Below are 13,330 nucleotides of genomic sequence, written 5' to 3'. Positions count from 1 at the left end.
TTGCTCAGGACCTGTGTGCAGCCCCCATACAAACTCCCCCGTGCTTGCACAACTCTTTCACTCCAAACCAGCTGATTTGGTGCCCACTACAGTCACACCTGTAGTGAAAGCATCACTAATGGCACTGCTGGCTCCTCACCACCACATCCTCCTTTTCCCCCTGTGCCTTCCCCAAACCCTCCTTGCTCAGCAGAGCACAAACCAGACCTGGCTGCCTCCCAGGGTCCTCATCCCTGCCAGATTTTTCAAGAGCAACCCCCAGCTCCAAAACTCCCCTGGGTGCTGATGGAACTGGATGACACCAGCACATCCCAGGCCTTGAAGAAACCCCCGAGGGCTCTGTTTGCAAAGCAGGAGCCCGCAACACAGCCTCGTCTTTCAGGAGCTCTTTACGAGATGGATTACCAAACCAAGCAGCATTTCCTCTCCCTTCAAGAGGGCCATACAAGCCCTCTGGCCTGGCTTGTGGTCAACACTCAGCAATGAATGAACAACTCATCTTATCAGAGCCCGGAGGGGAAATTCACTGCAGGCACGGCCCGGGCACGATGCCCACCCCAGTGCTGCTGGAGGCGGGACGGGCTCCGGGGCCATCCCACTGCCTGCGGGCTGGAGGGGACTGGGATGCTCTGCCAGGCTGCTCTGAAAGAGTTTGAACCATTACTGGAGCCAGCCCAGCTCTTCTTGGGGTGGGGGTGGGCTGAAGGACTCAGGGACAGGGGGGGAGGAGAAGGGACAAAGCACAGAGGAGCTGCCTCCCCCCTGCAGCCCTGCCCTGGCTTCCAGTTCTCCCTGTCAGGTTTCATATAAAATGGCTGAGCTGAGGTTCTTCCCTCCTGCCTGGCTTTTTGAGGCAAGTTGGTGCCAAGCAGCCTAATTACAGCCTTTGCTGAGATAACCACATGCTTTCCTGCTGAATGACAGCCTGGCTTACCAGGCAGCTCGGGGCCAGGCTCCAATCCCTCCAGCATCTCCCCCAGGGCAGCAAATCTCAGCTCCACCAACTGCTTATCAAAGAAAGACCCCTCCAGGGTGAGCTGTGCCCAGGTTCCAGAGACCCCATCAATCCCAGAGCTCCATCAACCCAGCCTGCCAGGAGGAAACTCCCTTCCCCGTCCATGGGAATGACCTCCCTGGCACCCTCCCCTTTAAAGGCTCCCCCACCCTGGGTGGGTCCCCTTGGGTGTTGCTGGATCTAAGAATAGGGTTCTTGGCTTCTTCCAGCTTCAGATTTGCCCAGCAAAGAGAGAAAAAGGAAAGCTACAAAGAGTTGGATCCTTTGAGTAAGGAACATCCTCGCTCCCAAATCCATCTCCTTTATCTTGGCTACAAACCAAGCCACCAGCTCCGATGGGACAACCCCACAGCGGGACTCCAAAAGGTGCTGGGGAAAAAAAAACCACAACCCAAACACCAACCCTTGGAGGATGGGACAAACCTGAGCCTGAGCTCTGGTTTCAAAGCACCGGCAGCAGCCAGTTCTGCGAATGCCACTCGTTGGGTGTGAGCTGGAAAAAAAAGGAGGAGGGAGGTGGGTGCTGTGCCTGCTCCCAGCCCGCAGGATCCCTGTGCATCCCTCTCTTCCCAGCAGGATACGTGCGGGAGGTGCTGGGACACCCGGACATCCTCACACATCACCAGGGAGGTTTTTTGGGGCAGAGAGGCAAGGATTGACTGAAGAAAGCCCCGAAATCCCTGTTTGCTGCAAAGGGAAGAGTTAGTCAGCCCTGTGCTCCATGCTGCTGAGTCACTCGGCGGCCACCGAGCTGTGGGAGAAGGGACTGGAGAGGGTGGGAGTGAGTGTTTACTGACTGACTTCACCTATAAATCAATCAGGAGGTTGTGACCTTGCCATAAAGCAAGGCAGTCACAAGCTGAGAGGGACGAGGAAGAGTTGGGCAGAGTTTATAGCTGGTAAAGAAAAGCTCAAAAAAAAAAAAAAAAAAAAAAAAGAAAAAAAAGAAAAAAAAGAACCATAGAGGTATTTTATTTGCAGGAGCGAAACTGGCTTTAAAAATGATAGGTAACGTTATTTGGCATTTTATATACCACTAATAGACCCCAAGGCTCTTTTATGTGCTGCAGCAGAGGCAGCTCCCTCCTGCCTGCTTCAGAGGAGAGGCTGGACCATGATTTCTGCAAGCTGGGGCTTGGGGCTGGGGGAAGGCAACTGGAACTGGGCAGCTGATGGCTTGGAAACCCAGCCAGGGTGTCCCTGGAGCTTGGTGCAGGTGATGAACAAAATCATCCTGCAAGGGATGCAGTGTGGAATCACCTCCTGGGGCTTCCAGCTGGGATATAATGGGTGTTCCTGCTGGGAAAGCAGGGTTTGCTTTATCATCATAGAATCCTAGAATGGGCTGGGTTGGAAGGGAGCTCAGAGCTCATCAAGTCCAACCCTTGCTCCACTCCCCCCGTGGTTCCCAGCCCATGGCACTGAGTGCCACATCCAGGCTCTTTGGAAATATCTCCAGGGATGGAGAATCCACCCCTTCCCTGGGCAGCCCATTCCAAGGTCTGATCACCCTCTCCAGAAAGAAATTCTTTCTAATGTCCAACCTAAACCTCCCCTGGCACAACTTGAGACCTCTTGTGCCCTCTTGTCTTGCTGAGAGTTGCCTGGGAAAAGAGCCCAACCCCCCCTGGCTCCAACCTCCTTTCAGGGAGTTGGAGAGAGTGATGAGGTCTCCCCTGAGCCTCCTCTTCTCCAGCCTCAACACCCCCAGCTCCCTCAGCCCTTCCTCACAGGAATTCTGCTGGATCCCTTCCCAGCCTCCTTGCTCTTCTCTGGACCTGCTCCAGCACCTCAATCTCCTTCCTGAGCTGAGGGGCCCAGAACTGGACACAGGACTCAAGCTGTGGCCTCCCCAGGGCTGAGCACAGGGGCAGAATCCCTTCCCTGGACCTGCTGGCCACGCTGTTCCTGAGCCAGCCCAGGATGCCATTGGCCTTCTTGGCCACCTGGGCACACTGCTGGCTCCTCTTCAGCTTCCTGGCAATCCAGACTCCCAGCTCCCTTTCTGCCACTCTGTGCCCAGCCTGGAGCTCCCCATGGGGTTCTTGTGGCCAAAGTGCAGGAATGGGGGCCAGCTCAGCATCTGGCATTTGATTTTAACACCCAAGGAATCTTCAATCACTGATATTCCCTTTGATCAAAATCCCTGCACCAACCAAGCAAAATGCCCTGGTGCTGCTGGAGGGAGTGGGAGCTCCACGCAGGACACATTTGCTGGAAGTGCTGAGTTGGATTTCTCCAGTGAGGTTGGGCCATGGGTTTTTCTTTTATCCTCACCCCAGCAGCTCTGGAGCTCTGCTGGACTTTCCCTGGGTGGCTGCTGCTTGGTCCTAAGCCCAAAGCATCTCTCTGGGAGGGTTGTGGATGGGGTGCAAAGAGAAAACGGGTGGAATTGTAGCTTACATCCATCAAGGGATGCAAATAATTCCCACATGTAAAGCAGGAATTACAGCTGCTGGTGGAAGGAGCCCTTGGTCCTATTGATGGTGACAGGGGACCAGCTCAGCCCATGACACCAGAATTTCCTACCCACAGCTCCCTTGGCTGTTTGCCTGCAGGGCTTGAATCATTTCTCTCATTCCATGCAGAAATCAGAGGATTTCCTTGAAAATAGAGTCTTTGTTTGGCAAATATTTCTCCTGTCTGGTGTGTGGGGCTGTGAGTTCTCTTTGTTGGTGAAATTCCCATCTCTTTCTCAGCCACCATAAAGCAGCAGCAGAGGGGAAGGAGTTGTGGGGATGGAGAAGGGTCTGGAGCTGCCCTGCCTGGAGGAAGTCAGAGCCCAGGATTGGATTTAAAAGATACCAGGCTACATCCTTAGCGGGTTTGAATTTGGGGCACAGCTCATTGAGCTGTTCTCTGATTTTAGAGCACCTGAAATAACAGGAGCTGAGGCTGGAAGTGAGCTCCTCGAGCCTCCCAGCCTCCCCCCATCATCATCCAAATGGGTCGTAATAAAAAATAAATTACTGTGAGTCCACAGAAGCCAGCAGAGCTCTTTCCCTTTCACAGGCTGAGGAGCCAAATGAATATTTAATTTTAAATATTCTATTATGTCGGCTCGTATCGTTGTAATATCCCAGTGTCTCACATTTGTAATGCAGCTTTACAGCAGCTGTGGAAGGCTTGGAAAGCTGGGGTTGGAAATTAATTTCAGGCACCTGCCATGGATTTTTTTTTTTTTTGCTCCGTGCCCATGCAGCATCTCCCCCCCAAAAGAGTCCAGAAAAGGTGCAGAGCCAGGCTGTGCATCTCAGGACAAGGAGGCATCAAACTTTAGGGGGATGCAGGGAATTGGATTGAGCTTCCCAGAGCCAGAGCTGTCCCAGAGCAGCTGGGAGGGATGCAGCACAGGAAAGAACAAGAAGTTTTTCAGAGTTTTTTTTTCTCAGGTTTGTGAGCAGCCTCCCTTGCTCTAGCACCACATTGGTGCTAAAAAGCCTCCTGAAAATACCCCCAGCAGGATGTGGGACCACAAAGTGAATAATGTGCAATTTCTGGTCAAAGCAACCAGCCTGGCTCTGTCCTGAAAGGCTGAAATAGAAGAATTTTCCCAGCTCCTTCCCACCTGGGCTCAGGGCAGCTCAGCCAAGGTGCCTCCACTTCCCACTGTCCCACAGGGACAAGGCCCACGCCGAGCAGGGATGCTGTGGAAATGACTTGCTGCCTCTGGCAGTCCTAATTCATCAGAAAACCCCAGCTGCTTCCCAAAAAGGGGCAGAGAACCCTGAAACAAGCTGCTCTGAGATGCCTCAGCCAAGGCAAACCCTTCCTCCTACCACCTCCCAGCCTTGTGCCAGGCTTTGACACATGGCCTGGCAGAAGGAGCTTGCTAATAATACCTGGATCTTATATAGAGCTTTGGTTTGGGAAATCTCAGCAGCTCAGTCTATTTGGAGCTCAAGGCTCCTAAGGATGTGTCAAGGACAGGGAGTTGTGGTACCCAGAAAGGCTCCAGGGGAAGAGTCTGTTGCCAGCTCAACCCACCCAGTAAGCAAACAGGGAGGGCTGGGGTTAATCTGCCAGTGTCAGGCTCCAGGGTAAACACCCCTGAGATGGTCAGGGAAGGAGTTCTCTCTCTGGTTTCAGCTCAGCCAGCAGAAATAAGATGCCACAAGCACATTTTGGGAAGTGTCCCCCAGCCTGGAGGTGGCTGGGAGAGCAGCTCAGCCCCTGCCAAACCAGGAGCTCTGTCCTGCTGCAAGGGGACCAAGTTCTGGCCCTACAGCCCAGGCAGGTGCCTGACCCTTGGGAAGGTCCAAGGAAGGACCCAAGGAGGTCTCAGAAAGCTCCAAAAGAGCCCTGATGCCACAAGCACATTTTGGGAAGTGTCCCCCAGCCTGGAGGTGGCTGGGAGAGCAGCTCAGCCCCTGCCAACCCAGGAGCTCTGTCCTGTTGCAAGGGGACCAAGCTCTGGCCCTACAGCCCAGGCAGGTGCCTGACCCTTGGGAAAGTCCAAGGAAGGACCCAAGTGTAGTGAAATGAGGCAACCAGGTGCCACTAATTGCCAGGTAGTGGGCATGAGCTCGAGTTAAGCCCACCTGTACTTTTTATTGGCCCCCTCATCCTGCTCATGTGCAGTAGGGGCCTACCCTAATCAGGCTCAGGTGGGCTTCACACAAGCTCATGCCCAGTACCTGGCAATTAGTGGCACCTGGTTGCCTCATTTCACTACACCCAAGGAGGTCTCAGAAAGCTCCAAAAGAGCCCTGATGCCACAAGCACATTTTGGGAAGTGTCCCCCAGCCTGGAGGTGGCTGGGAGAGCAACTCAGCCCCTGCCAACCCAGGAGCTCTGTCCTGTTGCAAGGGGACCAAGTTCTGGCCCTACAGCCCAGGCAGGTGCCTGACCCTTGGGAAGGTCCAAGGAAGGACCTGAGGAGGTCTCAGAAAGCTCCAAAAGAGCCCTGATGCCACAAGCACATTTTAGGAAATGTCCCCCAGCCTGGAGGTGGCTGGGAGAGCAACTCAGGAGCTCTGTCCTGCTGCAAGGGGACCGAGCTCTGACCCTACAGCCCAGGCAGGTGCCTGACCCTTGGGAAAGTCCAAGGAAGGACCCGAGGAGGTCTCAGAAAGCTCCAAAAGAGCCCTGAGCTGCACAGCTGAACTGCTGGGGGGAGCTGGTACAGACACTGCAGGCTTTGTCCTGGGTGTGTGCTTCCTGGCATAGAATTCCCAGATTAGCAGGAGCTGGGCTGCCAGCAGCAGCTCCAACCCCACCATGAATGAGCTGCTCAGGGCTGGGAAGTGCTGCTGAGGTCAGGGGTTCAAGGAGCTTGGGGCTGGAGGTGGCACCAGGCAAGGAGGGGACTTGTCCTCCCATGCAGCCAATGGGAAAGAAAGGGACAGTGGGACATTGCTCCATCCCATGGGGATAAAAACCCCAAATAAATGGACAGTGGGACATTGCTCCATCCCATGGGGATAAATCCCCCAGTAAAGGGGCATTGGGACATTTCTCCATCCCATGGGGATAAAAAAAAACCCAATAAAGGGACAGTGGGACACTGCTCCATCCCCTGGGGATAAAACCCCCAATAAAGGGGCAGTGGGACACTGCTCCATCCCCTGGGGATAAAACCCCCCAATAAAGGGACAGTGGAACTTTGCTCCATCCCATGGGGATAAAACCCCCCAATAAAGGGACATTGGAACACTGCTCCATCCCCTGGGGATAAAAACCCCAAATAAATGAACAGTGGAACTTTGCTCCATCCCACGGGGATAAAAACCCCAAATAAATGGACAGTGGGACACTGCTCCATCCCATGGGGATAAAAAAAAAAAAAACAATAAAGGGACAGTGGGACATTGCTCCATCCCCTGGGGATAAATCCCCCAATAAAGGGGCAGTGGGATATTTCGGATACTTCAACCCATGGGGATAAAAAAAAAAAAACCAAACCAAATAAAGGGACAGTGGGACACTTCTCCACCCCCTGGGGATAAAAAAAAACCCCAAGCCCTCTCTGATACCTCCCCAGGAGGTTGGCTTTGCCTTGCAGCCCCAGGGGATGGAACCCACCCCTGGCCAAGGAGATGTCACTGCTCCTTTTGCTCCAGGGGGGGAGCAGAAGCAGAGAGCTGTCTCTTCTTACCCTGGAATTAATAAATAAATCCCTTAAAAGCCACAGAGAATAACGAGTGTGAAGGATATGAAAAAAGCTGGAGGGTGGAAGAGCTGGGAAAGGAGAAAAAGTAATTCAGCACCCAACTGTTTAATAAGGGAAAGTGAATAATCAGAGGGAGAAGTGAGGGCAATTTATTCACATTACGTGCTTGATCTGAAAAAAAAAAAAAAAATTAAAAAAATATATATTCAAACCAAAGGCAGGACATGCCAGCCAGGGAGGGAATGAGACTCCTGGGTCCTTCCCAAAGAACAGGAAAGGAGAAAGTAAAAAGGGGAAGGGAAGGGAAGAGGGAAGAGAAGAGGGAAGGGAAGGGAAGGGAAGGGAAGGGAAGGGAAGGGAAGGGAAGGGAAGGGAAGGGAAGGGAAGGGAAGGGAAGGGAAGGGAAGGGAAGGGAAGGGAAGGGAAGGGAAGGGAAGGGAAGGGAAGGGAAGGGAAGGGAAGGGAAGGGAAGGGAAGGGAAGGGAAGGGAGAAGAAGAAAAGAGAAGAAGAGAAGAGAGAAGAAAAAAGAGAAGAGAAGAGAAGAGAAGAGAAGAGAAGAGAAGAGAAGAGAAGAGAAGAGAAGAGAAGAGAAGAGAAAAAAAAGAAAAAAGAAAAGAGAAGAAAAGAGAAGAGAGAAGAGAAGAGAAGAGAAGAGAAGAGAAGAGAAGAGAAGAGAAGAGAAGAGAAGAGAAGAGAAGAGAAGAGAAGAGAAAAAAAAGAAAAAAGAAAAGAGAAGAAAAGAGAAGAGAGAAGAGAAGAGAAGAGAAGAGAAGAGAAGAGAAGAGAAGAGAAGAGAAGAGAAGAGAAGAGAAGAGAAGAGAAGAGAAGAGAAGAGAAGAAAGCTGGAGCTGAGGAGCAATTTGGGACAAGCCTGAACCCTGGGGGGTCCTGGGATGGGGCAGCAAAGCAGCAGCAGCATCAATCTCTGCTCTGGGAGGGATGCTGATACTGGGGGGTCCATTTGGATCTACAGAGGGAAAAGGCTGCACCTCAGGGCCTGGAGCAGCCAATGCTCCCTGTTCCCGCAACCTGGCACCCCCAGTGCTGTCCCAGCCCCAAAATGGGCTCTTCCCTTCCATCCCCTGCAGCCACTGGGCAGCACAGGACCCTTGGGCACCTTCAGCATCCTTCCCTCTGAGCCCCAGCCCCATCCATCACCATGAAGCAAGGCTGCTCCACCCCCCCAGGGCTGCCCTGCTTCTTCCACCCTTCCAGCCCTATTACCTGCCCCAGAGAAGCTGGATACCAGCAGTTCCCAAGGGACTGCAATGCCAAGCATGTCCCTGCCTTTCTCTGCCTGTGAAGAACTGGTGCCTGTTCCCAGATTTCCCCCCCACTCCCCCGGAGGCTGAAAGGATCCCTCTGTGCAGGCTCCAGGGATCCAATCCACACCCTGGAGCTGATGGCAGATGAGTTCAGAGAGAAAAACCTCCCTGTTAAACTCCAGGGGCTTTTTTTTTTTTTTCCCTAAATGCTCCAAGTCTGCTGCTGCCCACTCACTGCAGAGGGAGGTGGCTGCAGAGGGAGCCAAGCACAGGGGAAAAAAAGAAAATAATAAAAAATCATGAATCAAGCAAACAGCTCAGTAAAACTCCTGCCCAGCCTGGTGTCAGACCAAGAACCCACCTCTACCCTCAGTTTTCTGATGGGATTTCAGAGTTTTTCACCCACCTACTGCAGATAACCAGGACAAGGTGTTGGATGAGGGAGCAGATGGGATGCTCCAGGGTGATCCCCAACACACCCTGGGTACCCCCAGAACCCCCTCCCCACCTTCCAGATGAGTTTTCCTGCGTGTGGAATGGAAGAAGTTGCTTCTTCCTCTCTCCTGGACTGTCCTGACCTTTGGGAGATGCCTCTTGGGGTCCATCTGCCCTCATCCCCCCCAACTCAAGGAGCAAAACCCAGCACCTGGGATTTGCCTTCCCAGAGCCAAGCTTGGAAACTCCCTGTGGGTTTCCACAGCCACTTTTCTGCTCTCAGAAACCTTTAGGAACCTGGCACTGCCCCATGAGGAGCTTTGGAGGGGAGGAGTTGGATCTGCAGCCCCTTGGATGAAAGGGGAAACTGAGGCAGGGGGTGCAGAGCCACTCTTCTCAGAGAGGAGACTTCAAGCCAGGCTCATTTAATAAAGAACCTCAACCAAAATGTGCTGCTCTTTGGTTTTTTGTTTTCCTACAGAGCCCACCAATTTTCCCAAATGGATTTAGGGGCCTGACAAGATGCAGTTTCAAGCAGATTGACCCAAGTCCCCTTGGGTTCCACCAGGACTTGGTGGAGGCAGAAATTCAGCTGAATCCAAGAAACATCCCCCTTGGTTTTTCTCTTCTAGATTGACCTCAGCCTTTTCCAGGGATTCCTGCTCCACTTGCTCCCAACTCTACCCAATCCTTCCCAGAGCACCAACGTTTTCTCCTGCTCCAGCTTTGGAAAATCTTGGTTAGAGAAAAAAAATCTGGCAGCCACAGCCACCCTGAGTGCTGCAGAAAATTGGACCCAGACTCAGAACGTGTCCTCAGGACCTGAGCCCAAGATGCTGCCTGCTTGGCCACCTCCTCCCCAGGACCTTTATAAGCAGATTGTCCCAATTTTCTTGCCTGCAGAGCTCTGTCCCACACTTGAGACCCCTGTGCTGCCATCCCAAGGGGCTGAGAGGCTCCTCCAGGTGCTTGCAGGAGCCCTGTGCTTCAGGTTTAACCCTGATGGGTAAAGCTTCCTTACCTGAGCAGCAAAAAAAAACCCCCAAAAAAACCCTGGAGACCATGATGTGCACCCCAGGGGGATGGGGTGGCAGCTCTGGTATCTGAAATATTTCAAATCCAGTGGGTAAAGTTGAAGGGAAGAGTTTGGCCAGAGGAGGGGCTGATTGTCCCTTCCCAACTTTGTGCTGGGAGCCCTTAGGGTGAGACTCACACCCCCAGACCCCAAGGTTTTCATCCCTCTGACAGCTACAGTCAGGCACAGACCCCCTCTTTTTCTTCCCATATTTACCCAGTAGATTATCAGAAGGTCTATTTATATATTTATATATATTTTATATTATTTATTATCATTTATTATATATTAATATTATTAACAATAGCATTCTATATTAATAGTATTAATATATTATATATTATTTATTGTCATTTCTTATTTATCATGTTATATTTTATATTATTTTATATTATTTATATATATTTATATATTATTTTGTCCTAAACACCTTGACAGCTCAATGACAGAGCTTGACAGCTCTTCCAATTCCTGAAAAACACAAGCTGGCTTCTTTGGACACCACCAGCCACTTGGATTAACACCCAACGTGCTCCAGGAGCTATTACAGGAACAAGCCCTGGATCTATGGTGTGGTTTTTTAAATTATTATTATTATTATTAATCAATTTGATAAATCTGGTGCATGCAAGAAGCACTTTGCCTCAAGCTTCATATTCCCTCTTTATCCAGAGACAGCCCAGCCAGGACAAGCAGCCTGGGGACACCCCTGCTCTTCCCATCCTACTGGGATGTGGCAGCTCAGCCCCAGGTGCCACCACCCTGTCCCCCCAGGAAAGGGACCTTGGCTCTTCCAGCACCCCCAGGGAGAGCCATGGAGGGAACCCTGAGGATAAAACCTGATGAACTTCAGGGGTTTTGCTTTTCTTTTTTTTCCAGTTACAATCCCTCCCTGTGTCCCAGCATCCCTGGAGGGCCAGGACACCCCCTGGGGGATGCTGGGGAGCTGGACCTGCTCCTGATGGGGAGCAGCGAGTGGTCCAGCTCCAGGACTGACCAAAAAGCAACTTTTCCATAGTCACAGCCTCCAGAGAGCTTGGAAACACCCTGGTGAGGCAGACTGAGCTCTGGGCACCAAGAAGGGACCCTGGAATCCAGGGCCACCCGTGGGCAGGGATTGGAACCTTGGGTCTACCTTGGGGTTGGAGCCCTGGGGTTGATCATGGTTGGATCTTTGGGTCTACCCTGGGGCTGGAACCCTGGAGTTGGAGCCCTGGGTTTGACTGTGGGCTGGAGCTCTGGGTCAGCCCTGGGGCTGGAGCTTTGGGTTTAATCATGGGCTGGAGCCCTGGGGTTGGTCATGGTTGGAGTCCTGGGTTGAACCTGGGGTTGGAGCCTTGGATTTGATCATGGGTTGGAGTCCTGGGATTGATGGTGGGCTGGAACCCTGGGGATGATCATGGTTGGAGCCCTGGATCAACCCTGGGGCTGGAACTTTGGGTTTAATCATGGGCTGGAACCCTGGGGATGATCCTGGTTGGAGCTCTGGGTTTGATCCTGGTTGGAGCTCTGGGTCAAACCTGGGGCTGGAGCCCTGGGGTTGATCCTGGTTGGAGCTCTGGGTCTACCTTGGGGTTGGAGCCCTGGGGCTGATCATGGTTGGAGCCCTGGGTTGAACCTGGGGTTGGAACCTTGGGTTTGATCATGGGTTGGAGTCCTGGATTTGATGGTGGGCTGGAACCCTGGGGATGATCATGGTTGGAGCTCTGGGTCAACGCTGGGGCTGGAGCCTTGGGTTTAATCATGGGCTGGAACCCTGGGGTTGATCATGGTTGGAGCTCTGGGTTGACCCTGGGGTTGGAGTCCTGGGGTTGGAGCCCTGGGTGTGACTGTGGGCTGGAGCTCTGGGTCAACCCTGGGTTTAATCATGGGTTTAATTCTGGACTGGAACCCTGGGGTTGGTCATGGTTGGAGTCCTGGGTCTACCCTGGGGTTGGAGCCTTGGGTTTAATCATGGTTGGAGCTCTGGGGTTGATGGTGGGCTGGAACCCTGGGTCATCCTCTTGGGTCGGAGCCCTGGGATTGATCATGGTTGGATCTTTGGGTCTACCCTGGGGCTGGAGCCTTGGATTTGATCATGGGTTGGAGTCCTGGATTTGGTGGTGGAATGGAACCCTGGGGATGATCCTGGTTGGAGCTCTGGGTTTGATCATGGTTGGAGCCCTGGGTTGACCCTGGGGCTGGAACCCTGGGGTTGATCCTGGTTGGAGCTCTGGGTCAAACCTGGGGCTGGAGCCCTGGGTCGAACCTCGGGTTGGAACCTTGGATTTGATCATGGGTTGGAGTCCTGGATTTGATGGTGGGCTGGAACCCTGGGGATGATCATGGTTGGAGCTCTGGGTCTGGTTCTGGGGTTGGAGCCCAGGGTTTGATCATGGTTGGAGTCCTGGGATTGACGGTGGGCTGGAACCCTGGGTCTCCCTCTTGGGTTGGAGCCCTGGGGTTGATCATGGTTGGAGATTTGGGTCAACCCTGGGGTTGGAGCCTTGGATTTGATCATGGGTTGGAGTCCTGGGTCTGGTTCTGGGTGCAGGAAGCCACCTTGCCCAGCCCAAGCTGGCTGGGTTGACCAAACCCCTCTCTTTGGCCCGGGCAGGGATGCTCCCTCGTTCATCCCATCCCCATCTCCCCGCTGTCCCCTGCTCCCCAAAGCCCAGGCACAGGGTCCCGGAGCCAGGGTGTCCCCGCAGCCACCTCGGGGTGTCCCTGTCACCCGGCTGGCTCAGCTCAGCTCCGGTCGGACACTGCCACCTGGTGCTCCGAGGAAATCCCTGTCCCCAGCAGGTTCTGGCAGCTCTGCGGATGGGCTGGGGGAAGAACCAGGGAGGGAGATGGACCAAGGGGTTCTGGTCCCACCCTGAGCTGGAGGGAGCTGAGAAACCCAGATCTTCACCAGGATCCCACATCCAGAAGCTTTGGAGGCAGGAAGGGGAGAGCTGGGGCTGCAGGGCTGTTCAGCAGCCTGGGGTTCTCAGAAGATGCTCTTCTTCACTTCCCAGAGGCACCAAACTTCCCAGGGAATGAGGAAAAAAACCAAACCAAACCAACCAACCAACCAAAAAAAAAAAAAAAAAAAAAAGAAAGAGGCAAGCAGGGGAGGAGGTTGGGTCAGGATTAGGTAGGGGATGAGTGACAAACCCCAGCAGACCCCATGTTCCCCCTGCCCTAACCCTTCCCTTGGCTCCTGGCTCCCATCTTCTGCCAGGCAGCACCAGAGTGATGAGGTCTCCCCTGAGCCTCCTCTTCTCCAGCCTCAACACCCCCAGCTCCCTCAGCCCTTCCTCACAGGACTTGTGCTGGATCCCTTCACAGCCTCCTTGCTCTTCTCTGGACCTGCTCCAGCACCTCAATCTCCTTCCTGAGCTGAGGGGCCCAGAACTGGACACAGGACATTGCTATGTTCCCCTCCAAACCTCACCCCAAGGCT

The sequence above is a fragment of the Heliangelus exortis genome, chromosome 25 (assembly GCF_036169615.1).
Source record: "Heliangelus exortis chromosome 25, bHelExo1.hap1, whole genome shotgun sequence".
Classification (NCBI taxonomy): Eukaryota; Metazoa; Chordata; class Aves; order Apodiformes; family Trochilidae; genus Heliangelus; species Heliangelus exortis.
The sequence above is the reverse complement of the archived record's forward strand: the minus strand, read 5'-3'. Positions refer to the sequence as shown.